Source organism: Bos indicus x Bos taurus, chromosome 15, assembly GCF_003369695.1.
Source record: "Bos indicus x Bos taurus breed Angus x Brahman F1 hybrid chromosome 15, Bos_hybrid_MaternalHap_v2.0, whole genome shotgun sequence".
Classification (NCBI taxonomy): Eukaryota; Metazoa; Chordata; class Mammalia; order Artiodactyla; family Bovidae; genus Bos; species Bos indicus x Bos taurus.
The window spans coordinates 80885018-80912989 of record NC_040090.1 but is presented as its reverse complement, the minus strand read 5'-3'; the positions used below and the strand labels follow the sequence as shown (position 1 = coordinate 80912989).

General features: G+C 37.6%; 1 pseudogene; it reads right to left on the bottom strand.

Moving 5' to 3' along the window:
* Positions 1–4350: 4350 nt before the first annotated feature.
* The window catches only part of LOC113905076, a 42525-nt pseudogene continuing 18903 nt past the window's right edge, over positions 4351–27972 (bottom strand).

Sequence of the window (27972 nt, the reverse complement as noted above, 5' to 3'; positions counted from 1 at the left end):
GGTCCTCCACACCTGCCTCTTCTACCACTCCTCTATTGCATCTAAGTTCCTAGGGGTCACCCAAGATCACCTTATTTTCTTCCACTAAAGCCACCATGTTTAATGTCCCAACAGCAACCTCTTAACATTCCACTGGAACCACCATAGAGATGCCAAAACTTACACAGGACTGGGAAACAAATTCTTTGCCAACAACAACAGAACCTTGTGTGCACCAGGACCCAGGAGAAAGGAGCAGTGACCACACAAGAAACTGATCCAGACTTGCCCATAAGTGTCCAGGAGTCTCCGGTGGAGCGGTGGGTTGGCGGTGGCCTGCTGCAGGGCTGGGGGCACTGAGTGCAGCAGTGCCTACATGGGTCCTTTTGAAGGAGGTCACCATTATCTTCATTACCTCCACCATAGTTCCACCCCAGGTAAATAAAAGGTCGGGAACACAGCCATACTTTTCAACAGAAAATTGGATTAAAGATTTACTGAACATGGCCCCACCCATTCAGAGCAAGACCCCATTTCCTCGTAGGTCAGTCTCTCCCATCAGGAAACTTCCATAAGCCTCTTATCCTTCTCCATCAGAGAGCAGACAGACTGAAAACCACATTCACAGGAAACTAACCAATCTGATGACACAGACCCACAGCCTTGTCTAACTCAAAGAAACTATGAGCCATGCCTTGTAGGGCCACCCAAGACAGAGGGGTCATGGTGGAAAGTTCTGACAAAACGCGATCCACTGGAGAAAAATATGGCAAACCCATTTTAGTGAGAACCCTATGGACAACACGAAAAGGCAAAAAGATAGGACACTGAAAGATGAACTCCCCAGGGCGGTGGGTGCCCAATATGCTACTGGAGATCAGTGGAGAAATAACTCCAGAAAGAGTGAAAAGACGGAGCCAAAGCAAAAATAACACCCAGTTGTGGATGTGACTGGTGATGGAAGTAAAGTCCGATGCTGTAAAGAGCAATATGGCATAGGAACCTTGAATCAAGGTAAATTGGAAGTGGTCAAACAGGGATAGCAAGAGTGCACATTGACATCTTAGGAATCAGCGAACTGAAATGGACTGGAATGGTTGAATTTAACTCAGATGACCATTATATCTACTACTGCAGACAAGAATACCTTAGAAGAAATGGAGTAGTTATCATAGTCAACAAAAAAGTCTGAAATATAGTACTTTGATGCAATCTCAAAAATGACAGAATCATCTCTGTTCATTTACAAAACAAACCATTCAATATCACAGTAATCTAAGTCTATGCCCTGACTAGTAATGCTGAAGAAGTTGAAGTTGAATCATTCTATGAAGACCCACAAGACCTTCTATAATTAACACCCCCAAAAAGATGTCCTTTGCATTATAGGGGACTGGAATGAAAAAGTAGGAAGTCAAGAAATATCTAGAGTAACAGATAAACTTGGCCTTGGAGTACAGAATGAAGCAGGGCAAAGGCTAATAGAGTTGTGCCAAGAGAATACACTGGTTACAGCAAACACCATCTTCCAACAACACAAGAGAAGACTCTACATATGGACATCACCAGATGGTCAACACTGAAATCAGATTGATTATATTCCTTGCAGCCAGAGATGAAGAAATGCTACACAGTCAGCAAGAAAAAGACTGGGAGCTGACTGTGGCTTAGATCATAAACTCCTTATTTCAAACTTCAGACTTAAATTGAAGAAAGTAGGGAAAACCACTAGACCATTCAGTTATGACCTAAATCAAATCCCTTATGATTATACAGTGGAAGTCCCAAATAGATTCAAGGGATTAGATCTGATAGAGAGCCTGAAGAACTATGGACAGAGGTTTGTGACATTGTACAGAAGGCAGGGATCAAGACCACCCCCAAGGAAAATAAATGCCAAAAGGCAAAACGGTTGTCTGAGAAAGCCTTACAAATAGCTGAGGAAAGAAGAGAAGCAAAAGGCAAAGGAGAAAAGGAAAGATATACCCATTTGAATGCAGAATTCCAAAGAATAGCAAAGAGAGATAGGAAAGCCTTCCTTTGTGACCAATGCAAAGAAATAGAGGAAAACAATAGAATGGGAATGTCTAGAGATCTCTTCAAGAAAACTAGAGAAATCAAGGGAAAATTTCATGCAAAGATGGGTTCAACAAAGGACAGAAATGGTATGGACCTAATAGAAGCAGAAGATATTAAGAAGAGGTGACAAGAATACACAGAACTATACAAAAAAGATCTTCAAAACCCAGATAATGACAATGGTGTGATCACTCAACTAGAGCTAAACATCCTGGAATGTGAATTCAAGTTGGTGGGCCTGAAGATGCATCACTGCCAATAAAGATAGTGAAGGTGATAGAATTCCAGCTGAGCTATTTCAAATCCTAAAAGATGATGTTGTGAAAGTGCTGTACTCAATATGCCAGCAAATTTGGAAAACTCAGCAGTGGCCATAGGACTGGAAAAGGTCAGTTTTCATTATAATCCCAAAGAAAGGCAATGCTAAAGAATGCTCAAACTACCTCACAATTGTACTCATCTCACATGCTAGTAAAGTAATGCTCAAAATTCTCCAAGCCAGGCTTCAACAAAATGTGAACCATGAACTTCCAGATGTTCAAGCTGGTTTTAGAAAAGGCAGAGGAACCAAAGATCAAATAGCCAACATCCGTTTGATAATCAACAAAGAAAGAGAATTCCAGAAAGACATCTGTTGCTGTTGCTGTTAAGTCGCTTCAGTCATGTCCGACTCTGTGCAACCCCATAGATGGCAGCTCCCTGGCTCCCCCATCCCTAGGATTCTCCAGGCAAGAATACTGGAGAGGGTTGCCATTTCCTTCTCCAATGTATGAAAGTGAAGAGTGAAATTGAAGTCATTCAGTCGTGTCTGACTCTTCGCGACCCCATGGACTGCAGCCTACCAGGCTTCTCCATCCATGGGATTTTCCAGGCAAGAGTACTGGAGTGGGGTGCCATTGCCTTCTCCAGAAAGACATCTACTTCTCTTTTATTGACTACATCAAAGTCTTTGACTGTGTGGATCACAACAAACTGTGGGAATATTCTTCAAGAGATGTGAATAACAGACCACCTTATTGCCTCCTGAGAAATCTGTATGCAGGTCAGGAAGCAACAGTTAGAACTAGACATGGAACAACAGATTGGTTCTGAATTTGGAAAGGAGTATGTCAAGGCTGTATATTGTCACCCTGCTTATTTAACTTATATGCAAGGCACATCATGAGAAATGCTGGGCTGGATGAAGCACAAGCTGGAATCAAGATTGCTGGGAGAAATATCAATAACCTCAGATATGCAGATGACACCGCCCTTATATCAGAAAGTGAAAAACTAAAGAGCCTCTTGATAAAAGTGAAAGAGGGGAGTGAAAAAGTTGGTTTAAAGCTCAACATTCAGAAAACTAAGATCATGACATCTGGTCCCATCACTTCATGGCAAATAGATGGGGAAACAGTGGAAACAATGGCTGACTTTATTTTTCTGGGCTCCAAAATCACTGCAGATGGTGACTTCACCCATGAAATTAAAAGACGCTTGCTCCTTGGAAGAAAATTTATGATGAACCTAGACATCATATTAAAAAGCAGAGACATTACTTTGCCATCAAAAGCCCATTTAGTCAAAGCCATGGTTTTCCCACTGGTCATGTATGGATGCGAGAGTTGGACTATAAAGAAAGCTGAGTGCTGAAGAGTTGATGCTTTTGAACTGTGGTGTTGTAGAAGACTTTTGAGAGTCCCTTGGGCTGCAAGAAGATCCACCCTGTCCATCCTAGAGGAAATCAGTCCTGATTGTTCACTGGAAGAACTGATGCTGAAGCTGAAACTCTAATACTTTGGCCAACTGATGTGAAGAACTGATTCATTTGAAAAGACTTTGATGCTGGGAAATTTTGAAGGCAGGAGGAGAACAGGACGACAGAGGATGGGATGGTTGGATGGCATCACTGACTCAATGGACATAAGTTGGAGTAAATTCCTGGAGTTGGCGATAGACAGGGTGGCCTGGCATGCTGTAGTCCATGGGTCGCAAAGAGTCGGACACAACTGAGTGACTGAACTGAACTGAACTGGAACCACCAGGGTCCATGATGTTACCTTTTCTTTCCCACCTACCACCAGAGCCACCCCTGCTACATTCACTACCTAGGAGTTGGAAAGATGTCGGGTGGAAGTGTTTGGGTTTTGGGGCCTTAGACTGGTTGCACTCTGGATGAAGTTCTGTCTTCCACACCCTGAATCAGGGCACTTCCAGTATCCTCCTCAAAATGGGTTCCCTTGGAAACCCCAGGGCCTTGTGTGAGAAGGTTCTTTGTCTACTCCACAACCTTCCATGTGATCCATGGGTTCTTCAGGACCTCCAAGGCCCCTGGACCTCCTCAGGAGGTAGTGGCATCCATCTGTCTTCACAATGTGTCATTCCTTCCCACATGTTGTTCATTGGAAGCTTCCTTTTTGCAAGAGAATCTCTTAAAAATTTCCCCATCAAACCACTCTACAGCAATTTTGGCAGATCTTTATAAGACACTGTAGCATCATAATCTTTGGGTTTTCCTGTTGGTTTGTCCAAGTAGACATGAATCATGGGTTGTCCAGTCCTTAATTTTAACAGTTCTGCACTGCTTAAAGAAGTCTGCCAGATCATCTAATGTCACACTGGCATTTAATCTGTCCTTAAACATAAACTGAACTGTCACCAGAGTCTTCATCTGGACCTACAGTGGGCCTAAATCAAGATCTTGTCCTTCATCCATGTGTCCACCAAGCTTATTGAAGCCACCTCACTCTCTAGCAACCATTCTACCTCATCTTCCTCCCTGCCCACCTCTGCTCATACTTCCACAATCAAATCTCCCTTTTCCTCTGCCCAGGTAAACCAGGTCACTCATTCTCCAGTTCTCTTCTGGGCAGGAACATCCTCCAGACTCCTGCTTGTAAACGAGAGTGGGGTGCTCTTGGGGTGGTTGTGTGGAATGAATTGTGTAGCCCATAGCTGCCACTGTGTTGCCTATATTGCCTTGGAACCTGGCTATAGGATCCATTGGGGGATGAAGGGTAACTAGTGGGTGGCTGATGCTCATAGTTGCTTCGTTGACCATAGTAGCTACTCTGCTGTCCATAGCTGAGCAAGCTAGGTGTCATATGCAGAATAAGCTGCATAAGAGGCCTGGTTGGTAATATCTGTAACAGTGATTGTATCATAAGCAGCAGTACCATATACTGGACAGGCTGACAATACCCTTGTGGAGGGTGCAGTTCAAGTAGAATATCCATTGGGAGGCTCCCCATAGGAAGTTGCATATGTGGTCTGCCAGGCTGCATTCCTCTGAGCCTGGGTATAACTGACATCAGTGGGCTATTCATAGGATGCATATGCCTGAGTGGCTGTACATATCCAAGAGTGGGGTAGGTGGTGTAAGCACCATAGCCCTACTGGGCTGTAGGTACTGTAATATCCATGGGTACCCTTTTCTTTCCACAATTACAAATTTCAAATATAATGAAAATAGAATAAAGTAGGTCTTAGATAAGCAGCACTTAAACTTCTAGGCATTCACAATGCAAAAATATCTTAGAAGCATTTTTTTTTTTTTTTTTTTTTTTAGTTCCTACTCAGATGGTAGATGCTGTGTTGAGTTTTGTGGAGATAAAAATGAGTAAGATGCAGACTTTTACAGAAAGTAATCATAAGCCAGTCACAATGACTCCTTTTTGAGCTCATGCTTGAAATTAAAATATAATAATAATCACTAATAGCAATAATAATCACTCACTAATAGCAAGTTCTTCCAGTGTTTCCCATTTGCCTTCTTCTTCACTAGAGAGTAACCCTTTGTTCTCAAGGGCTGGAGAAATTAAAGTGTATTGGACTTAGTTACTGGAGAAGGCAATGGCAACCCACTCCAGTACTCTTGCCTGGACAATCCCATGGACAGGGGAGCCTGGTGGGCTGTGGTCCATGGGGTCGCTAAGAGTCGGACACAACTGAGTGACTTCACTTTCACTTTTCACTTTCCTGCATTGAAGAAGGAAATGGCAACCCACTCCAATGTTCTTGTCTGGAGGATCCCAGGGATGGAGGAGCCTTGTGGGCTGCCATCTATGGTGTCGCACAGAGTCGGACACGACTGAAGCAACTTAGCAGCAGGAGCAGCAGCAGGACTTAGTTACAAAGAATTATCAGTCTTATATGGTTGTGACAGCTGAAAAAAATCTCAACAAAAAATTACAGTGAAAAATCAAAATTGTTGTCCAGACTAGGGTAAATACCTAAAGATTTATCATACCTTTAAGATAAAATGAATCTTGTTGTGTTTTTACTTTTTTAAGATATGAAAACCACTTCTCAAAACTAAGCAAACCACTTTGAAAAACATTGCTTTGGAGATATTTTTGAAAGTAAATATATAAAATAGAAATCTTCATGGTATATATTAAGCTTTAGCTATAAATTAGCTGTTTTGAGCACTTAATTAAAATACTATCTCATCCTTTTATAGAGTAGAATGATTTTCCTATAAGAAACAGAGTTTGATATCAAGATCAGGAATTTGCAATCTCCCAGCTTAATCAAGGCTGAGTACTCTCATTGCCTACTAATCTATCAGAAACTGATGTGGTCGTACTCTGTGAATTCAGGTGTGCTGCTGAAGTGACTCATACTGGCAGAAAGTTCAGGTTCATTAGGTAAAAATCAAACTTGATCTTGCCTTGTAACGAAATCTTCTAACATCCATTTAAAAAAAAATTGTGTAGCTCTTTGTGTTTCAAACACTTCTATCAATTTCTCCGAAAATACATATGTTCTTCTAATTTATTCAAATGTGTTAAAATCACACTTTATCTTAACAGCACAACTTTTTCTAAGTGCTAAAAAAAATGCTCCTGACATAACTAAAGAAGGACATGAGATAGCATTTTACTCTTAGAGAATGGAAATGGATCTTTTTAATTGTCCATAACTTCCTATGCAAAACTCCAAAAACACAGATATTCTTGAAAATTGTCTAAAAGTAAGAGTATTTTAAGGTACAAGGTCAAAAGGTGGAGGGGAAAAAAAAAGAAAAAAAACTTTGTTTATATAAGAAGTGAATTATAAATTTTGGTTACTTTAGGTTAGAGAGCCTGCTTTCTTAGCCACCACTAACTGGAATGCAATTATGTGTTACTGATGAGGTACTGAATAGTCACAAATTAGTGCTAATAACGGAGAAGGCAATAGCACCCCACTCCAGCATTCTTGCCTGGAAAATCGCATGGACAGAGGAGCCTGGTGGGCTTCAGTCCATGGGGTCGCTAAGAGTCAGACACGACTGAGCGACTTCAGTTTCACTTCTCACTTTCATGCATTGGAGAAGGAAATGACAACTCACTCTAATGTTCTTGCCTGGAGAATCCCAGGGAAGGGGGAGCCTGGTGGGCTGCCATTTATGGGGTCACACAGAGTCAGACACGACTGAAGCGACGCAGCAGCAGCAGAAGCAGTACTAATAAAGTATTGTTTTGTCATTTATGTAGCTAATATCCACATGATTGATATATTTCCTTGTCATGTGTGACAAAATATGGGCCCCAAGTGATTCTCTGAGATATATATTGTCTTGAAAATTTTAAGTACATGAGACATAGAGGAGGCTGAATATATGCACTACTTTGATTTGGTCTGATGGGCTTAGAGCTTAAAGAAGTCAATTATATAATAGTTCTATTGGCCATTGGGATTCTTATTCCTTGCTTGTCTCTCATCACATCTCTAAAGTGAATGATCTGTTATGATCAGTATCTTTAGAGAACAAACTTATGGTTACCAAAGGGGAAGAGTTGAGGGGAAGGCTAAATTGGGGTTTGGGGATTGACATGTACAGACAGCTATATTTAAAATAAAATGCCTTTCCAGACTTCCCTTGAGGTCCATTGGTTATTAATCTGCCTGTCAACACAAGGGACAAGGGTTCGATCCCTGGTCTGGGAAGATTCCACATGCGGCAGGACAACAAAGCTTGTGTACCACAACTGCTGAGCCTGTGCTCTAGAGCCCTCAAGCTACAACTGTGGAGCCCAGCTGTTGAAATACATGTGCCCTAGAGCCCATGTTCCACAACAAGAGAAGCCATCAAATGAGAAATCTTCACATTAGAGAATAGCTCTTGCTCACTGCAACTAGAGAAAGCTCACAGGCAGCAATGAAGATCCAGCACAGCCAAAAATAAATAAATAAATTTTAGAAATAAAATGTCTTTCCATGAAAAAGAAAGATTTTTGTTTTCTCAGATCTTTTTTTATGCCAAAAGATTGTTATTTGTAATGTTTTTCATGATTTTTTTGAGTCATATAGCAAGTCTTGTTGCCATGTGAACTATATGTGTAAAGCAGAGAAATTAATGGTTATTTCCCTTTCTTTTAGCAATCATGTAATAAATACAAACAGTTTTAAGTTGGGCTAATTCTGAAAATCCCATAGAGATGTATGATGAAGCAGCCATTGATCACAGAGTCTAACAATCCAGGCGGGAAGGCAACACATGCAAATGCATATAATGTCTACAATTGTTAAAAGTACACCTCATGAGTGGAATTGAGAAATGTTGTGGCTGAGAAAGGGAAAGACCCATTCAACTTTGAAGTTATCAGGGAAGACTTTACAAGGTCAGTAGACAAAGCAGTGTTTGTAGATAAGCACAGCAGAAGACCACAGTTTAACCTCTTCTTTAATTTTCTATTTAATGTTTAAATCTCCATACCTCACTTTGTCATTTGTAACAGATTTAAAGCTTTTGTCTCAAGGACAGATTGCATTAAATATAAAAGGCAAAAAATAAAGGATTGAGAAAAAAATCATAGGAGAAAATTTTAATGATCTTGGGATAGCAAAAGCTTCCTTAAATAATACAGAAAGAGGCTGAGTGTATTAATTTTTGTTTTGTCTTCACCAACCGGTAAGATAGCAGAAGAAAAATGGACAGACTACAAGAAGATGTGACAATATTGGTGATACTATGTCTGAGAGATGATTCATGTCAAGAATATATTAAAAAAAAAAAAAAACTTTTTGGATTAGGTAAACAAATGCATTGAAAAATAGGTAAGAGACTTGCCAGTCACATCACAAGATAAGCAGTCCACTTGCCCCATAAACATGAAAAGTGTTTGACTTCATTTATTATTTGAGAAATGCAGAATAGAATCACAGTACATACAATTTTACTAGAAGAATGGAAATGACAAAAGAAAGTTCCAAATGTGTAGGAACTAAAATTCTCACATACTCTTAGTAGAAGGATAGACTGGTAAAACCGCCTTGGAAGTTCTTCGATAATTTCCAATCAACTCAAGCATAAGCTGACTCTATAACTCAGCAATTCCAGCCATAGGAATATAAGTGTATTGTTTCATATTTATGCTGTAACAAATTATCAAAATTTTTGTGGCTTAAAACAGCATAAATTTGTTATCTTACAGTTCTTTAAATCAAAACCTTATCAGCTCTCACTAGGCTAAACTAAAGCAGTTACGTTCCTTTCTGCACACTCCAGGTGAGACTCCCTTTTGAAGCCATTCCCAGCTTCTAAAAGTGCCCTGCATTCCTCAAGTCATGGCCAAGACCTGAATTATTAATGCCAGGGATGTTCCTCACCTTACTTCCCCCACTGAGTCTCTCTATTTGTCTTTCTGTCATCTCTCTGCTCTCTCCGCCAGTATTTCTGTCTCTATTTGTGATTTCTTTTCTCCATGTGTCTGATTTTCTCCCTCTTTTTCACTCTTTCTCCTTCACAGTAGTGAGGAAAGTTTCTTTGCTTTTAAAGATTTATGTGATCAACTGGGCCTATCTAAATAACCTAGGTCACTTCAGTTCAGTTCAGTCGCTCAGTCGTGTCCGACACTTTGGGACCTCATGAATCGCAGCACGCCAGGCCTCTCTGTCCATCACGAACTCCCGGAGTTCACCCAGACTCACATCCATCGAGTCAGTGATGCCATCCAGCCATCTCATCCTCTGTCGTCCCCTTCTCCTCCTGCCCCCAATCCCTCCCAGCATCAGAGTCTTTTCCAATGAGTCAACTCTTCGCATGAGGTGGCCAAAATACTGGAGTTTCAGCTTTAGCATCATTCCTCCCAAAGAAATCCCAGGACTGATCTCCTTCAGAATGGACTGGCTGGACCTCCTTGCAGTCCAAGGGACTCTCAAGAATCTTCTCCAACACCACAGTTCAAAAGCATCAATGCTTTGGTGCTTAGACTTCTTCACAGTCCAACTCTCACATCCATACATGCCACTGGAAAAACCATAGCCTTGACTAGATGGACCTTTGTTGGCAAAGTAATGTCTCTGCTTTTGAATATGCTATCTAGGTTGGTCATAACTTTCCTTCCAAGGAGTAAGCATCTTTTAATCTCATGGCTGCAGTCACTATCTGCAGTGATTTTGGAGCCCCCAAAAATAAAGTCTGACACTGTTTCCACTGTTTCCCCATCTATTTCCCATGAAATGATGGGACTGGATGCCATGATCTTCGTTTTCTGAATGTTGAGCTTCAAAGCCAACTTTTTCACTCTCCTCTTTCACTTTCATCAAGAGGCTATTTTGTTCCTCTTCACTTTCTGCCATAAAGGTGGTGTCATTTGCATATCTGAGGTTATTGATATTTCTCCCGGCAATCTTGATTCCAGCTTGTGTTTCTTCCAGTCCAGCATTTCTCACGATGTACTCTGCATATAAGTTAAATAAACAGGGTGACAATATATAGCCTTGAGGTACTCCTTTTCCTATTTGGAACCAGTCTGTGTTCCATGTCCAGTTCTACCTGTTGCTTCCTGACCTGCATACAGATTTCTCAAGAGGCAGGTCAGGTGGTCTGGCATTCCCTTCTTTTTCATAATTTTCCACAGTTTACTGTGATCCACACAGTCAAAGGCTTTGGCATAGTCAATCAAGAAGAAATAGATGTTTTTCTGGAACTCTCTTCCTTTTTCCATGATCCAGCGGATGTTGGCAATTTGATCTCTGGCTCCTCTGACTTTTCTAAAACCAGCTTGAACATCAGCAAGTTCACGGTTCATGTATTGCTGAAACCTGGCTTGGAGAATTTACTCCATCTTAAATTATTAAATCATATCTGCAAAGTCCTATTGGTCATGTAGAATGCTGACAGATTTGAGGATCTAGGAAGTAGTTATCAAGTTCAAAAACAGGCAAAATTAATCAATATATTAGAAATCATGATGGGAGCATCCTTGTGGAGGATGTAATTTATGATTAGGACATGGGTGGGGGAACTTTCCAGGATGACAGCACTGTTATGTTTCTTATCCTGGGCACTGGGTAATGTGTTTACTAGTTTGTGAAAATTATATATATTATACTTAAATATTACATTTGAAAAATAGAGCAGTAGGTATAATAACCAAATGACATAAAAATATTAGAAATTATCTTTATTATCTACTATTTGATAGATGTACTGATATGTTTTCCTGTTCTCACGTAGCCCATAAGATAAGCATTATTTTTCCAACTTAACAAATAAAGGTGTTAAGAACCAGAAGTGCTAAGTAGCATAGCTAATAAATATCATCTTGACTTAAAAAAAAAAATTCTGACTTTTTGCTTCTAAATAATGAAAATCATTGGGCTTCTCTGATAGCTCAGTTAGTAAAGAATCTGCTTACAATGCAGGAGACACCGGTTCGATTCCTGGGTTGGGAAGATCTGCTGGAGAAGGGATAGGCTATCCTAATATACTTTATTACTAATAAAGGACAGAAATGGTATGGATCTAACAGAAGCAGAAGATATTAAGAAAAGGTGGCAGGAATACATAGAAGAAATATACACAAAAGATTGTCATGACCCAGATAATCACTCACCTAGAGCCATATATCCTGGAGTGTGAAGTCAAGTGGGCCTTAGGAAGCATCACTATGAACAAAGCTAGTGAAGGTAATGGAATTCAGGTTGAGCTATTTCAAATCCTAAGAGATGATACTGCTAAAGTACTACACTCAATATGCCAGCAAATTTAGAAAACTCATCAGTGGAGACAGGACTGGAAAAAGGTCAGTTTTCATTCCAATCCCAAAGAAAGGCAATGCAAAATAATCTTCAAACTACTGGACATTTGTACTCATCTCACACACTGGCAAAGTAATGTTCAAAGTTTTCCAAGCTATGTGTCAACAGTACATAAAATAAGAACTCTCAGATGGTCAAGGTGGATTTAGAAGAGGCAGAGGAACCAGAGATCAAATTGCCAACATCCGTTGAATCATAGAAAAAATGAGAGTTCCAGAAAAATATCTACTTCTGCTTTATTGACTATGCCAAAGCCTTTGACTGTGTGTATCACAACAAACTGTGGGGAAATTCTTCAAGACATGGGAATTCCATACCACCTTACCTGCCTCCTAAGAAATCTGTATGCAGGTGAAGAAGCAACAGTTAGAACCAGACATGGAGCAACAGACTGGTTCCAAATTGGGGAAGGAGTACATCAAGGTTGTATATTGTTATCCTGATTATTTAACTTATATGCATAACACATCATGCAAAACACTGGGCTGGATGTAGCACAAGCTGGAATCAAGATTTCCAGGAGAAGTATAAATAACCTCAGATATGCAGATACAACACCCTTTTATCAGAAAGCAAGGAAGAACTAAAGAGTCTCTTGATGAAAGTGAAAGAAGAGAGTGAAAAAGTTGCCTTAAAATTCAGCATTCAGAAAATTAAGATCATGGCATCTGGTCCCATCACTTCATGGAAAATAGATGGAGAAGCAATGGAAACAGTGAGAGACTTTATTTTGAGGGGGCTCTAAAAATCACTGAAGATGGTGACTGCAGCCATGAAATTCAAAGACACTTGCTCCTTGGAAGAAAAGCTATGACCAACCTAGACACCATATTAAAAAGCCGAGACACTACTTTGCCAACAAAAGTCCATCTAGTCAAAGCTATGGTTTTTCTAGAAGTCACGTATGGATGTAAGAGTTGGACTACAAAGAAAGCTGAGCACCAAGGAATTGATGCTTTTCAACTGTGCTGTTAGAGAAGACTCTTCTGACTCCCTTGGACTGTACGGAGATCAAACCAGTCAATCCTAAAGGAAATCAGTCATGAATATTCATTGGAAGGACTGATGCTGAAGCTGAAACTCCAATACTTTGGCCACCTGATGAGAAGAACTAACTCATTGGAAAAGAGCCTGCTGCTTGGAAAGATTGAAGGTGGGAGAAGGGGATGAGAGAGGATGAGATGTTTGGATGGCATCACAGACTCAATGGACATGACTTTGAGCAAACCCTGGGAATTGGTGATGGACAGATAAGCCTGGCATGCTGCAGTCCATGGGGTGGCAAAGAGTCAGATGACTGAACAACTGAACTGAACTGAATGGAAATTATCCTTTGCTTTACTTATATAAAACTTCATCACTTCATATATGATATTGAAAATTTTGAACATGCTTCTCTATTAGATTCTATTTACTGTTTTCTGGCCAGTGGCAAATAAGTACCTATAACTATATGCAGCATACACATCAGAATGCATGGTCAGTCACTTCAGTGGTATTCAACTCTTTGTGTCCCTATGTACTGTGCTTGCCAGGCTTCTCTGCCCATGGGATTCTCCAGACAAGAATAACCAGAGTGGATTGCCATGCCCTCCTCCAGGGGATCTTCCCAACTCAGGGATCAAACCTGAGTCTCCTGCATTGCAGGAGGCTTCTTTCCCACTGAGCCATCAGGGAAGCCCCTATATATAGCATATAATCAAATATTTTAGGAATAATTTCAGTTGCTTCTATAAAATTTACAGTCAATATCACTGAAACTTGAAATGACATTGCCTTCCAGAATATATAAGCCAAGACTTCTGCTTTTATAAGGGATGTTGTTCTCATAAATCATGGGGGAAAAAGAGCCCTTGGAAAGGCAGAAGGATCCTAGGGAGCTATGGGATTCGCTGTGTCTTTATCAACAGCTTTTAGAACACTCCAATTATCTATGTAGCATCAAGTATGCTTAAAAGATGAACTCTTCAACACTAGAGAGAAATAATTCCTTGCAAGGCTTTGAGGTGAGAAGGTTTATAGAACTTTAAGGTTGATTCTCTGTTCTAAGTTTGGAAATCCCATTTGATATGAAAGTGAAGTGAAAGTGTTATTCATTCAATCTTGTTTGACTTTTTACAAAATCATGGACATTAGTCCACCAGACTCCTCTGTCCTTGGGATTCTTTAGGCAAGAATCCTGGAGTGGGTTGCCATTTCCTCTCCAGGGGATCTTCTTGACCTGAAGATTGAACCCAGGTCTGTAGTGCAGGCATATTCTTTGCCATCCAAGCCACCAGGGAAGCCATTTGATATGGGTTTCCCTAAATGTAACTAAAATCTGTGATTCTTATGTATCAGTCTGATGGAGGCTACCAGAATATTTGGTTAATGAGTTGCATACTAGGAAAAAATATAGTGAATTTTAAAATTTCTCATACTTTTGCCATTTCTTGGAATAATGCTTATCTTCATGTCCTGCTAAGAAAACAAGGTAAATTAGGATTCAACTTAAATTCAAACTACAAAATTCTTTATCACATATTCTAGCTATACGTTATCAAAATATATGTTATATGAAATAAACCTGATATCTTAAACATATTCAACCCATTTTTAAGTTTTCTTATTTGTATTGGAACTTCAGCATTGCTTCTTCCAGGCACACAAAATAGTGAGTCAGAATTATTCACAAATTAAAGTGAAGTGAAAGTCGTTCAGTCATGTCCAACTCTTTGTGACCCCATGGACTAAAAAGTCGATGGAATTCTCCATCTCCAGGCCAGGATACTGAAATGTATAGCTTTTCCCTCCTTCTCTAGGGGATCTTGCCAACCCAGGGATTGCACCCAGGTCTCCCTCATTGCAAGCAACTTCTTGACCAGCTGAACCACAAGGGATGCCCAAGAATACTGGAATACTGGAGAATTCCACGGACTGTATAGTCCATAGTGTTGCAAAGAGTTGGACACGATTGAGCAACTTTCACATAATTAAACTTGTGTACTAAATATGTTCTATGTATATTACTATGTAATATGTACTAAATATGGCTTCCCTGGTGGCTCAGATGGTAAAAGCGTCTGCCTACAATGTGGGAGACACAGGTTCGATCCCTGGGTTGGGAAGATCCTCTGGAGAAGGAGAAGGAAATGGCAACCCACTCCAGTACCCTTGCCTGGAAAATCCCATGGATAGAGGAGTGTGGTAGGCTACAGTCCATGGGGTCACAGAGAGTTGGACACGACTGAGTGAATTCACTCACTAAATATGTTTATGCATTTCTCCCATGTATAAGCTGCAAATGTGACCTCTAACAATTTTTTGTATGAGTCTCAGATTTTTAAAAATATAATTCAAAATATTGTGCTGAAAATCTTTAAAATATTTATAAAAATGACACCTTAAACTGCTTCATTTTGGAGAAGGACAGAGAGTTGAGAAGGTCAGTATCATAAAAATTAGATTTTGAAGAAAACTAAAGAAAAGAATAAAAATAAAGGAAAAGTTACATTGCTATAATTACCTGACAAATGATTCCTATATTTTTATGTTCTCTTAACTTTGGAGTAATTAGAAAAATGATATAAAAATGCCATTCATTTTGATATTTGGCAAAACTAATACAATTATGTAAAGTTTAAAAATAAAATAAAATTAGAGAAAAAAAAATAAAATAAAATAATCTACAGGGACTTTGAAAATGTTTAATAAAAGTGTTAACTTCTTTCCCAAAAAAAAAAAAAAAAAAACCAAAATGACATATGAGATAAGGATTCTCCCATTTTTTCAACTGGTAGAAAAGGAAAAAAAAGAAAACAAGCAATATTGCTTTTTCTTCCTGCAATTAGGAAAAGTCAAAAAGAACTGGCTGAAAGGCATATCCTTTCACAGTTTGTTTTTGGTGTGTCAGGTAAACTGTTGAAAAGAGGATACTTTTTGAATTTCAATCTCTCCTGCTGCCTATCAGCACCTCAAAGCACTAATGCCATCACTTTGCATGTTAGGTTGGTAGACAGGTAAGGCTACAACAGAGGAAAACAGTAAAACATGGTACTTTATTGCATGGACGCTTCATTTCAGGTGACCTGGGTTTAAATGCAAAAAGTTGTGCCTCTCCATGCTCTGCTTTTTTCTTTTTTTTATCCCTAAAATTAGAGTAATAATAATAGCACTTACCTCATAGTAATGTTGTGACAATTAACTGAGCTAATACTTAAAAACTGTTTAGAGCACTGCCCAGAATATTAGAAACGTTCCATAAGTTTTAGCCACTTGGGCTTTGTTTTAGCCCACGTTGCAAGAAAACTCAAGTGATATTGTTGGTTTATAAGGGGAAAAAAATTAGAGAGTTACAGCTTACTTTCACTTAAAGAGATTTACCAAATAATTCTTAAATAAACTATATCCTCAAATACATTTTGGATGTTTTCAATATTCAACATATATATTGAACACTACTATGGGCCAAGTGCCAATCTTACCCAATCTTAAATTAAATGAGAGAAAATGTAGACAAAATACTATACTGGGACTCACACCATCTTTTTTCTTAGACTTAGTCTTTCTTATTTGATATTAAGTATTTCTTGTATATTTGACATTACTAATTGTAATCTAGTTAATTTTCTGTCAGTGGATACTTGAATCACAAAATATTAAAAAATACTTTCTCTTACAGTAATTCATAGGTGCATTGATTTTTCCAATCAAAGATGAATAAAAACAAAAATTTAAAATATATGCTATTATTGCCCTTCATATTAACTAATGTGGTCTGAACTGCTGAATGTTAATTAAAAAGAGGAGAATTGGAAGAGATAAACCACTGCAAAGTTTAAACTTATATTCTTCTGTTTCTTGTTAGCAACTGGTTATTATTTTCTTTAAATGGTTTTAAAAGAAACAGATGATCTCTGAGACAGTCAATTGTTCATTTGTATATATTTTTTAATTTCCCCAAAGAGTAAATTTTAACCATCAGAACTGAGATGACCCTAGTTTTCATTGTTAATAAGAAGCTGAATTTGTCCATTTGACTAAAGTATATCCTTTGACGCCACTCTCTGGCAACATGGAAGCCATCCAAGTTATTTTTTCATATTCACAGCAGAATGGCAGTTTCATTTGCAAAACTCCTGGTCCAATTTCCATATCTAGCCAAATTTTGTACATATCTGAGAGTGTACATTCTTCTAATCTCATTTTCTGACCTTCCTTTGCCCTAAATAGATGCAACTCATGAGAAATGACAATACTCCAAACTTACACTCTTCAAAATGATTTCTAGAGTTCCAAGGACATTACTCTCCACCCACAATTTCCTCTCTAAATCCATTCAGGCTTGGTTTCTCAGTACCTGTGTCTATTGATGAAAATAAAAAGGAAAAAAATATTGATGAATGACTTAAAAAGTTTAGGAAACCAGTGTCTATGGAGGCAGAACAATTGTTTAATGTCAATGTTGACATGAAATTACTTTTCAACCTGTTGTTCAAGAAATTGCAAAAAGATGAGGGTATGTCTACCTATTTATGGAAGGTTAGGTAGTGGTGAGCCACTTTTGTTATTTTTCACTTGGCTGAGCAAGTGTGTACATTTTTTAATGTAATACTTCTCAAATTTTAATTATTAGAAATTTCTCCTCAACTTTAAAAAACTGGTTGGTCTTGTTTTCATATTTTTATCTGTTTTCATGGGTATTTTATTGGGAAATGAGAATAAATTGTTAGAGATTGCTAAACCAATGCCATTTTTAAAGAACAACTTTATTGGGATATAATTTATATGACATAAAATTAGATCACTTCAAGTACACAATTCAGTAGTTTTCAGTGTGTTCACAGAGTTGAGCATCCAACACCCTAGTCAGTTTTAGAATATTTTTGTAAGCATTAAAAAGAAATATGATAGCAATTATCATTCACTCCCCATTTCTTGTCCAAATCCATTTTATTGGGCTCCAAAGTTGCTGCAGATGGTGACTGCAGCCATGAAATTAAAAGACACTTGTTCCTTGGAAGACAAGCTATGACAAACCTAAACAGCATATTAAAAAGCAGAGACAATACTTTGCAAACAAAGGTCCATCTAGTAAAAGCTCTGGTTTTCCAGTAGTCATGCATGGATGTGAGATTTGGACCATAAAGAAAGCTGAGTGCTTAATAATTGATACTTTTGAACTGTGGTGTTGGAGAAGACTCTTGAGAGTCCCTTGAACAACAGGAGATCCAACCAGTCAATCCTAAAAGAAATCAGTCCTGAATGGTCATTGAAGGACTGATGCTGAAGCTGAAGCTCCAATACTTTGACCACCTGATGAAAAGAACTGACTCATTGGAAAAGACCCTGATGCTGAGAAAGATTGAAGACAGGGAATGGCAGAGGATGAGACAGTAGGATGGCATCACCGACTCAATGGACATGAGTCTGAGCAAGCTCCAGGAGTTGGTGATGGACAGGGAAGCCTGGGGTGCTGCAGTCCACAGGGTTGCAGACATGACTTGACCAAATGAACTGCACTGACTGACCACAGGTCCTCTCTTTTTTTTTGCTTACTCTGGGTATTTTGTGCAAATGACATAATATGTGGTCTTTAGTACCTGACTTCTTTCACTTAGTATAATGTTTTCAAAGTTTATCCATGCTTTGGCATATATCTCTATTTTATTTCTTTTATGGCCAAATAATACTTCCTTGTACATATGTCGTTTATTTGTAAATCAATTAAAGCATTGGTTCCAACGTTTAGCCACTGTTAAGAATGCTTCCCAGAGAAGGCAATGGCACCCCACTCCAGTACTCTTGCCTGGAAAATCCCATGGATGGAGGAACCTGGTGGGCTGCAGTCCATGGGGTCGCTAAGAGTCGGACACGACTGAGAGACTGAGTGACTTCACTTTTCACTTTAATGTATTGGAGAAGGAAATGGCAACCCACTCCAGTGTTCTTGCCTGGAGAATCCCAGGGACGGGGGATCCCATAGGGGGCTGCTGTCTATGCGGTCGCACAGAGTCGGACACAACTGAAGCGACTTAGCAGCAGCAGCAGCAGCAGCAGGAATGCTTCTATGAACATTTATATACGTTCTTAAAATGGTATCAGAGTATAATTGACTTATAATATTCTGTTAGTTTCAGGGCTTCAGAGAAGAGAATCAATTACACATATACATATACCCACTCTTTTTGTAGATTATTTTTCCATATAGGCCATCACATGTATTGAGTAGAGTTTGCTGTGGTATGCATTAGGTTTTTACTAGTTATCTGTTTTATATATAGTAGTATGTATATGTAAATACCAATATTCCAAGTTTTCCCTTCACCACCCCCCTTATACTCTTGTAACCATAGGTTAGTTTCTTACATCTGTAACTCTATTTCTGTTTCATAAATTCCTTTGTACCCATTTTTTGGTTTCCACATATAAGTTATATCATATGTTTGTCTTTGTCTATCTGACTTGCTTCACTCAGTATGAAAATCTCTAGGTTCTTCCATGTTGCTGCAAATCGTATTATTCAATTCTTTGCTATGGCTGACTAATATTCCATAGTATGTATGTATATGTGTGTATACACACACACACACACACATTTCACCTTTGTCCATTCCTCTGTTGATGGATGTTTCAGTTGCTTTCATTTTCCGGCTAGTGTAAATAGTGCTGCAGTGAACAATGCAATGCATATATTTTTTCAAATTATGATTCTTTTTTCTGAGTATATGCCCAGAAGTGAGATAGTTGGATAAATATGGTAGCTTTATTTCTAGTTTTCAAAAGAACCTCCAAACTCTGCTCCATAGTTGTGCCATTTTACATAACCACCAACACTATAGGATGGCTCCCTGTTCTCCACACATTTTTCAGCATTTATTGTTTGTAGACTTTTTGATGGTGGCCATTCTGATCTGTGTGAGGTGATAAGTGCATTTCAGTTTTGATTTGCATTTTTATAATAATTAGTGGCACTGAGCCTCCATTCATGTGCTTTTTAGCCACATATATGTCTATTTGGAGAAATGTCTATTTAGATCTTCTGCTTATTTTTTGATTGAGTGGTTTGCTTGTTTGGTGAGCTGTTTGTATATTTTGAAGATTATTTTCAATTGCTTTCTTTGCAAATATTTTCTCCCATTCTAGGGTTGTCTTTTCAGTTTCTTTATCATTTCCTTTGGTGTGGGAATTTTTTTTTAAGTTTAATTATGTCCCATTTATTTATTTTTATTTTCATTACTGTAGGAGGTGAGTAGAAACTGATCTTACTGCAATTTTTGTCAGAGTGTTCTGCCTGTTTTCCTCTAAAAGTTTTACAATATCTAGCCTTACATTTAGGTCTTTAATTTATTTCATTTTTTTATGATGTTAGGAAATGTTCTAATTTTATCCTTTTATATGTAGCTGTTAAGTTTTCTTAGAACTACTTCTTAAAGAGATGGTTCTTGCTTCATTGTATATTCTAGTCTCCTTCATAGATTAAGGACCATAGGTGTGTGGATTTATCTCTGGACTTTCTGTCATTTTCCACTGATGTGTGTGACAGTATCCTGCTGTTTTGATTGCTGTAACTTTGTAGTAGAATCTGAAATCAGGGAGTCTGATTCTTCTGCTTTCTTAAGATTGCTTTTATTATTTGGGTCTTTTGTGTTTCCATACAGTGTAAAACATTTTGCATAATTCTGTGCAAAGTCCCACTGATAATCTCATGAGGAGTGCATTTAATCTGTAGATTGTTTTGGGTAGTATAGTCACTTTCACAATATTGATTCTTCCAATCCTAAAACATGGTATATCTCTTCATAATTTGTTTATGTGATTTTTACTTCTTTCTTCAATATCTTATAGTTTTCTGAGTATGGGTATTTTGCCTCCTTTGGTAAGTTTATTGCTAAACATTTAATTTATTTTGATGCAATGGTAAATGGAAAGGTTTCCTTGATTTCTTTCTGATCTTCTGTTAGTGTATAGGAATGCAAGAGACTTCTGTGTATTATTTTTGCAATTTGCCACCTTATCAAATTTGTTGATGAATTTTAGCAGTTTTCTGTTTAAAGTCTTTAGGATTTCCTATATGCAGTATTATGTCACCTGCAAACAGTGACACTTTTACCTCTTTCCCCACCCCCCAACTTGAATTCCCTTCCAAACCAAAACTATGCTGAATAAAACTGGCAAGACTGAATATCTTTGTCTTATTCCTGAACTTAGAGGAAGTGTGTTCAGTCTTAAAACAGCAGAATACATGTTCCTATCAAGTGCACATGGAACATTCTCCAGGACAGATCACATCTTGAGTTACAAATCAAACCTCAGTAAATTTAAGTAAATTGAAATATTAAGCATCTTTTTCTATCACAATACTATAAAAGTATAAATCAATTGCAGGGGAACAAAACCTAACACATGAACGATAAACAGTATGTTATTAAATAACCAATATATCACTGAAGAAATAAAAAAGGAAATCAGAACATACCCAGAGGCAAATGACAATAAAAACTTGATGATCCAAAATCTATGAGATGCAGCAAAAGCAGTCCTAAGAGGGAAGCTTCAGATGAGATTAGATGAGATCATTCGCTCTGTCGTGTCCGACTCTTTGCGACCCCATGAATCGCAGCAGACCAGGCCTCCTTGTCCATCACCAACTCCTGGAGTTCACTCAGACTCACGTCCATCGAGTCAGTGATGCCATCCAGCCATCTCATTCTGTCATCCCCTTCTCCTCCTGCCCCCAATCCCTCCCAGCATCAGAGTCTTTTCCAGTGAGTCAACTCTTCGCATGAGGTGGCCAAAGTACTGGAGTTTCAGCTTCAGCATCATTCCTTCCAAAGAAATCCCAGGGCTGATCTCCTTCAGAATGGACTGGTTGGATCTCCTTGCAGTCCAAGGGACTCTCAAGAGTCTTCTCCAACACCACAGTTCAAATACATCAATTCTTCGGTGCTCAGCCTTCTTCACAGTCCAACTCTCACATCCATATATGACCACAGGAAAAACCATAGCCTTGACTAGACGAACCTTTGTTGGCAAAGTAATGTCTCTGCTTTTGAATATGCTATCTAGGTTGGTCATAACTTTCCTTCCAAGGAAAGTTATTTAATTTCATGGTGTCTTTTAATTTCATGGCTGCAGTCACCATCTGTAGTGATTTTGGAGCCCAGAAAAATAAAGTTTGACACTGTTTCCACTGTTTTCCTATCTATTTCCCATGAAGTGATGGAACCAAATGCCATGATCCTCGTTTTCTGAATGTTGAGCTTTAAGCCAACTTTTTCACTCTCCACTTTCACTTTCATTAAGAGGCTTTTTAGTTCCTCTTCACTTTCTGCCATAAGGGTGGTGTCATCTGCATATCTGAGGTTATTGATATTTCTCCCAGCAATCTTGATTCCAGCTTGTGTTTCTTCCAGTCCAGTGTTTCTCATAATGTACTCTGCATATAAGTTAAATAAACAGGGTGACAGTATACAGCCTTGATGAACTCCTTTTGCTATTTGGAACCAGTCTGTTGTTCCATGTCCAGTTCTAACTGTTGCTTCCTGACCTGCATACAAATTTCTCAAGAGGCAGATCAGGTGGTATGTTATTCCCATCTCTTTCATAATTTTCCACAGTTTACTGTGATCCACACAGTCAAAGGCTTTGGCATAGTCAATCAAGCAGAAATAGATGCTTTTCTGGAACTCTCTTGCTTTTTCCATAATCCAGCAGATGTTGGCAATTTGATCTCTGGTTCCTCTGCCTTTTCTAAAACCAGCTTGAACATCAGGAAGTTCACAGTTCACATATTGCTGAAGCCTGGCTTGGAGAATTTTGAGCATTACTTTACTAGCATGTGAGATGAGTGCAATTGTGCGGTAGTTTGAGTATTCTTTGGCATGCCTTTCTTTGGGATTGGAATGAAAACTGACCTTTTCCAGTCCTGTGGCCACTGCTGAGTTTTCCAAATTTGCTGGCATATTGAGTGCAGTACTTTCACAGCATCAAGCTTATAACAATGCAAACTTACTTCAAGAACCAAGAAAAATTTCAAATAAACAACCTAATTTATGCATAAAATAACTTAAGAAAGAAGCACTAACAAAACCCAAAGTTAGCAGAAGGAATGAAATCATAAAGATCAAATCAGAAAAAATCAAATATAAATTAAAAAAACAATAGCAAAGGTCAATGAAACTAAAAGCTGGTTGTTTGAGAAGATAAACAAAATTGATAAATCTTTCACCAGACTTATCATGGAAAAAGGGGATAGGGCTCAAATCAATATAATTAGAAATGAACAAGGAAAAGTTACACTGGACTACACAGAAATACAAAAGATCATAAGAGTCCATTACAAGCAACAGTACACCAACAAAATGGACCACCTTGAAGAAACGGACACATTCTGAAAAGATACAACCTTCCAAGACAACAAGGAAGAAATAGAAAATATGAACAGACCAATCACAAGTACTGGCATTGAAATTGTGATAAAAAAAATCTTCAAATAATCAAAAATCCAGGACCAGATGTCTTCACAGTTGAATCCTGTCAAACATTTACAGAAGAGTTAATACCTACCCTTCTGAAAGTTTTCCAGGAAATTTCAGAGGAAGGAAGAATAACAAGCTTATTTTATGAGGCCACCAGCACCCCAACTCTAAAATCAGACCAATAAATCACAAAAAAGAAAATTCTAGGCCAACATCAGTGACAAACATAGGCACAAAATCCTCAGCAAAATGCTAGCAATCTGAATCTAACAACCCATTAAAAGGGTCATACACCATGATCAAATGGGCTTTATTCCAGGGATGTGAGAATTTTTCAATATCCACAAATCAGTTAGTGTGAAACATCACGTCAAAAAATTGAATAATAAAAACCACATGGTCATTTCAATAGATGCAGCAAAAGCTTTTGAAAAAATTCAAACCCATTTAGGATTAAAACAAAACAAAACAAAAAAAAACTCTCCAGAAAGTTGCCATAGAGGAACTTATCTGCCTCAGCATAATAAAGTCCATATATGACAAATCCAGAGCAAACATCATTCTCATGTGCAATTTTCTGTGGGTACTTTGGTATCTATATATCTAGCAATAGGATTTCGTTTAGTAACATTGTTCATATTTAAATTTTGAGGAAATGGCAACACATTTTCCAAAGTGGCTGCACTATTTTCCATTGCTACCAGTAATTCATGAGTTTCAATTGTGTAAATCCTCATCAATTCTTTTTATTATCTATTGGATAATAGCAATCCCAACAGATGTGAAATGGTATCTCACTGGGGTTTTGGTTGGAATTTCTCTTGTGGCTAACGCTGTTGAGCATGTATTGATGGGCTTACTGACAATTTGTAAGCTTACTATAGAGAAATATCTTTTAAGGTCTTTTGCACAATTTTTAATTTGATCATTTATATTTTTATTCAGTTTTAAGTGTTCTTTGTATATTCTAAATACAACTCTCTTACCAAAAATATATTTGTTGACTGTTTTGTCCCCTTTTTGAGTTGTCTTTTCACTTTCTTGATGGTATTATTTGTAACACAAATGTTTTAACTTTAGTGTTAGCTGGATTTTCTGGGGTTTTTTTCTACTGTCACTTGCACTTTTAGTATTATTAATGCCTAATATAAGTTCAGAAAGATTTTATCCAATGTTATTAAGTGTTGTATAATTTTATCTCATACAATGAAGTTTATATTTCATTAATCTGTGGGTATGGTGTGGCATAGAGGTCCACCCTCATCCTTTTACATGTGAACCTCCAATTGTTCTGCTCTCATTTATTAAAGACTACTTTTCCCCATTGAACTGTCTGGGAACCTTGTTGAAATGAGTTAATCATTAATGTAAAGTTTACTTCTGTACTCAGAATTCTATTCCCTCTATCTACATATTTATCTTTATACCAGTGCCACTCAGTCTTAATTAATTTAGTAATGTTTAAAAAGTGTGTGCTTCACTTCCGTAAGTGTGCTTCCAAAATTTGTTCTTTTTTCATGATTGTTTGACTATTTCAGAACCTTCAAATTTTCATATTAACTTAAGATCAGCTTGCCCATTCCTGAAAAAAAATGCAAGCTGAGTGTTTGATAGGGAATCTAATAATATTAAATCTTCTGATCAATAATCATTAGATATCTTTTCATTTATTTGGCTATTCTTTCATTTCTTTCAAAAATATTTAGCTTTCAGTGCATATATAGCCTTGTGCTTTTTTTATTTAAAATTTCACCAAAATATTTTTTTTATGCTATTGTGAGTAAAATTATTAGCTTCATTTTCAGAATGGTCATTGCTAGTGTGTAAAAATATAATTCAATTTTTGTTTATTGATCTTGACTTTTGTAATCTTGATGAACTTCCTAATTCTAAAAGATTTTTGTGTATCTCTCATTTTCATAAACATATAAGAAGTGTCTACTGCCAAAAATATAGTTCTAGTTTTGCCAAATTTGTTTATATTTTCAAACAACTATCTCTTCTTTTTATTAATCATTTTTTTTAGCTTTCCTATTCTGAGTTTCCTTTAATTCTTTTCTGATTTTTGTTATTACTATTTTTCTGCTTACTTGAACTTAGTTCATTCTTCTTTTTTCTAGTTTATTGATGTATAAATTTAATTTTGTATTAATATTTGATATATTTCATTTTTTCTTAATGTAGACATTTTATTTCTGTACACTTCTTAGAACTGCTTTTGCCATATCTTATAGATTTTGGCATATTGTGTTTTCGCTGTCAGTTGTTTCAAGATATTTCTAGGGTTCTCTTCTGATTTCTTTTTCAAAATTGTTCAGCAATACTTTTTTTTTTTAATTTCCACATAATTGTGAATTATTCAGCTTTGCTTCTGTTATTGATTTCTAGTTCCATACCACTGTGGTTAGAAAAATAATTTGTATGATTTTAATATTCTTAAAGACTTATTTGTTGACCTCTCCTATGTTCTTTTCTGGAGAACGTGCATGTGAGCTTCAGGAAAATGTCTATTCTCCTACTATTGGATGAATGTTCTGTACATGTCTATATATATTTTGTCTCAAGTATGGTTCAAGACAAATGATTTCTTGTTGATTTCTGTCGTTTTTCAATTTGGGTCATTGAAATCCCCTACTGCCATTATATTGTTATCTATTTCTTCCTTCAGATATTTTAATATTTTTAATATAAATATATGCTTTGGTCTTGGATGCACATCTATTTAGATTGACATATATTCCTGATGAATTGACTTCCTTATGAAGTCACTCAGTCATGTCTGACCCTTTGTGACCCTGTGGACTATAGCCCGTCAGGCTCTTCCATCCATGGGATTTTCCAGGCAAAAATACTGGAGTGGGTTGCCATTTCCTTCTCCGGGGATGTTCCCAACCCAGGGATTGAACTCAGGTCTCAGCATTGTAGGCAGACTTTTTACCTTCTGAGCCAAAGTGAAAATGAGTCACTCTGCTGTCCTTTGGTTTTCACTTTCATGGAATACTAACTGATCTGCATTTATTGATGCTGTGATTGTTGTTCACCTCCTCTAATTGCTAGCTGATTTGTCATATTATCAATGATGCCCCAATGCATACATTGTTAAACAATTATAGAATTAAATTTTATCTCCTTTTCAGGTAGTTCTTGAGTCTAGGGTTTAAGTACTTCCAGAAGTACTCTTTTTAGTTGTCTCTTCCTCTAGTTTGTCTGCTAAATTTTTGGCTGGCGTATCTTGCTGCTTTTCTAGAGCTAGTAGTCTTTTCTTAATTGTAAACTGCTAAAATCTCCATTGTTTCTGGAAGTGACTTTTAATTTGAAATTCTTCATGCTTAGTTCCAAATAGTCAGTCTCCTTGCTGAACTAGTTATTTTTAATGCTTGAATCTCTGCTGGGTCTAAATTGTACACTAACACTCTGAACCTGCAAAGTGGAAACAATGTTTTCCGCCCTTGAATTGACCTCCTGCTCTGTGAGGGAGGCACTAGGCAGGGGCAGTAGCTCGGGTCTTCTTGAATTATCTTTCTCAGCATAAAGCCTCTGCTCATTCAGCAAGCTGGGGCAAAGGTAGGCAGGACTCAGTGTTCTTGGCTTGTGCACCCAGCTCTAGCATAATGCTTTTGTCTTATGAGTTGGTAGCTGAATAGAAAATGTGTGCCCAGGTCTCTCAGTTCCTCTTGTCTAGAATAGAGCTCTTCCAAAACAAAGATGAGGGGAACAAAAAGTGCTGGGATTCTAACCTTCCCAAAGAAAAAATCCAAACTCTTTTATTGGAAGCTGGCAGGAGAAGAAGTCCCATTCTCTTTTATCTCTTATTTTCTGCTTATAGTGGGGCTCTGAACATGCTGAGCTACAGATGGGCTGAAAGTGAGTTATGCTTCTTCAAATTCAGAATCCACCCCAATTTTTACCATAATTTAATGGATTTTCTTCATTAAATATTTCTCAATTTTCTATATGTTATTAGGATAATTCCAGAGATTTAAAATGGCTATTTGTAATTTCTGTCTTATTGAGGAGAAAGTTTTTGATCCTCCTTAAGTTTATTATTCTGCAATTGTTTGTTTCTAAACCATATAATTTTAAATAAAAATTGCATTTTCTAATTCCAAATCCTTCAAAATTTCTTTAGAAAAACAAATGTTTAATTAATTTTCTCCTGGGTAATACAGACATTTCTCTGATTAGTATGTATTTTCCTGGGAAAAATTTTTCAACATTGTAATTTAATGAGATAGGGTATATCACAAAATTCTCATAATTAATTTCAAAGGTAAATTAATTTTCATTCAAGGTATACTATGTTGCTCACCAGTTTTCATTTAGTTAATGTGATTAGAAATAGGAGAATACAACAGCTGATTGGAGGCCTCTGATTTTAAGATCAAAATACTTCTTCACGGATCTCCAACTTCCTATCTGCTTTGGTCGCATGGTTGTGGCTATA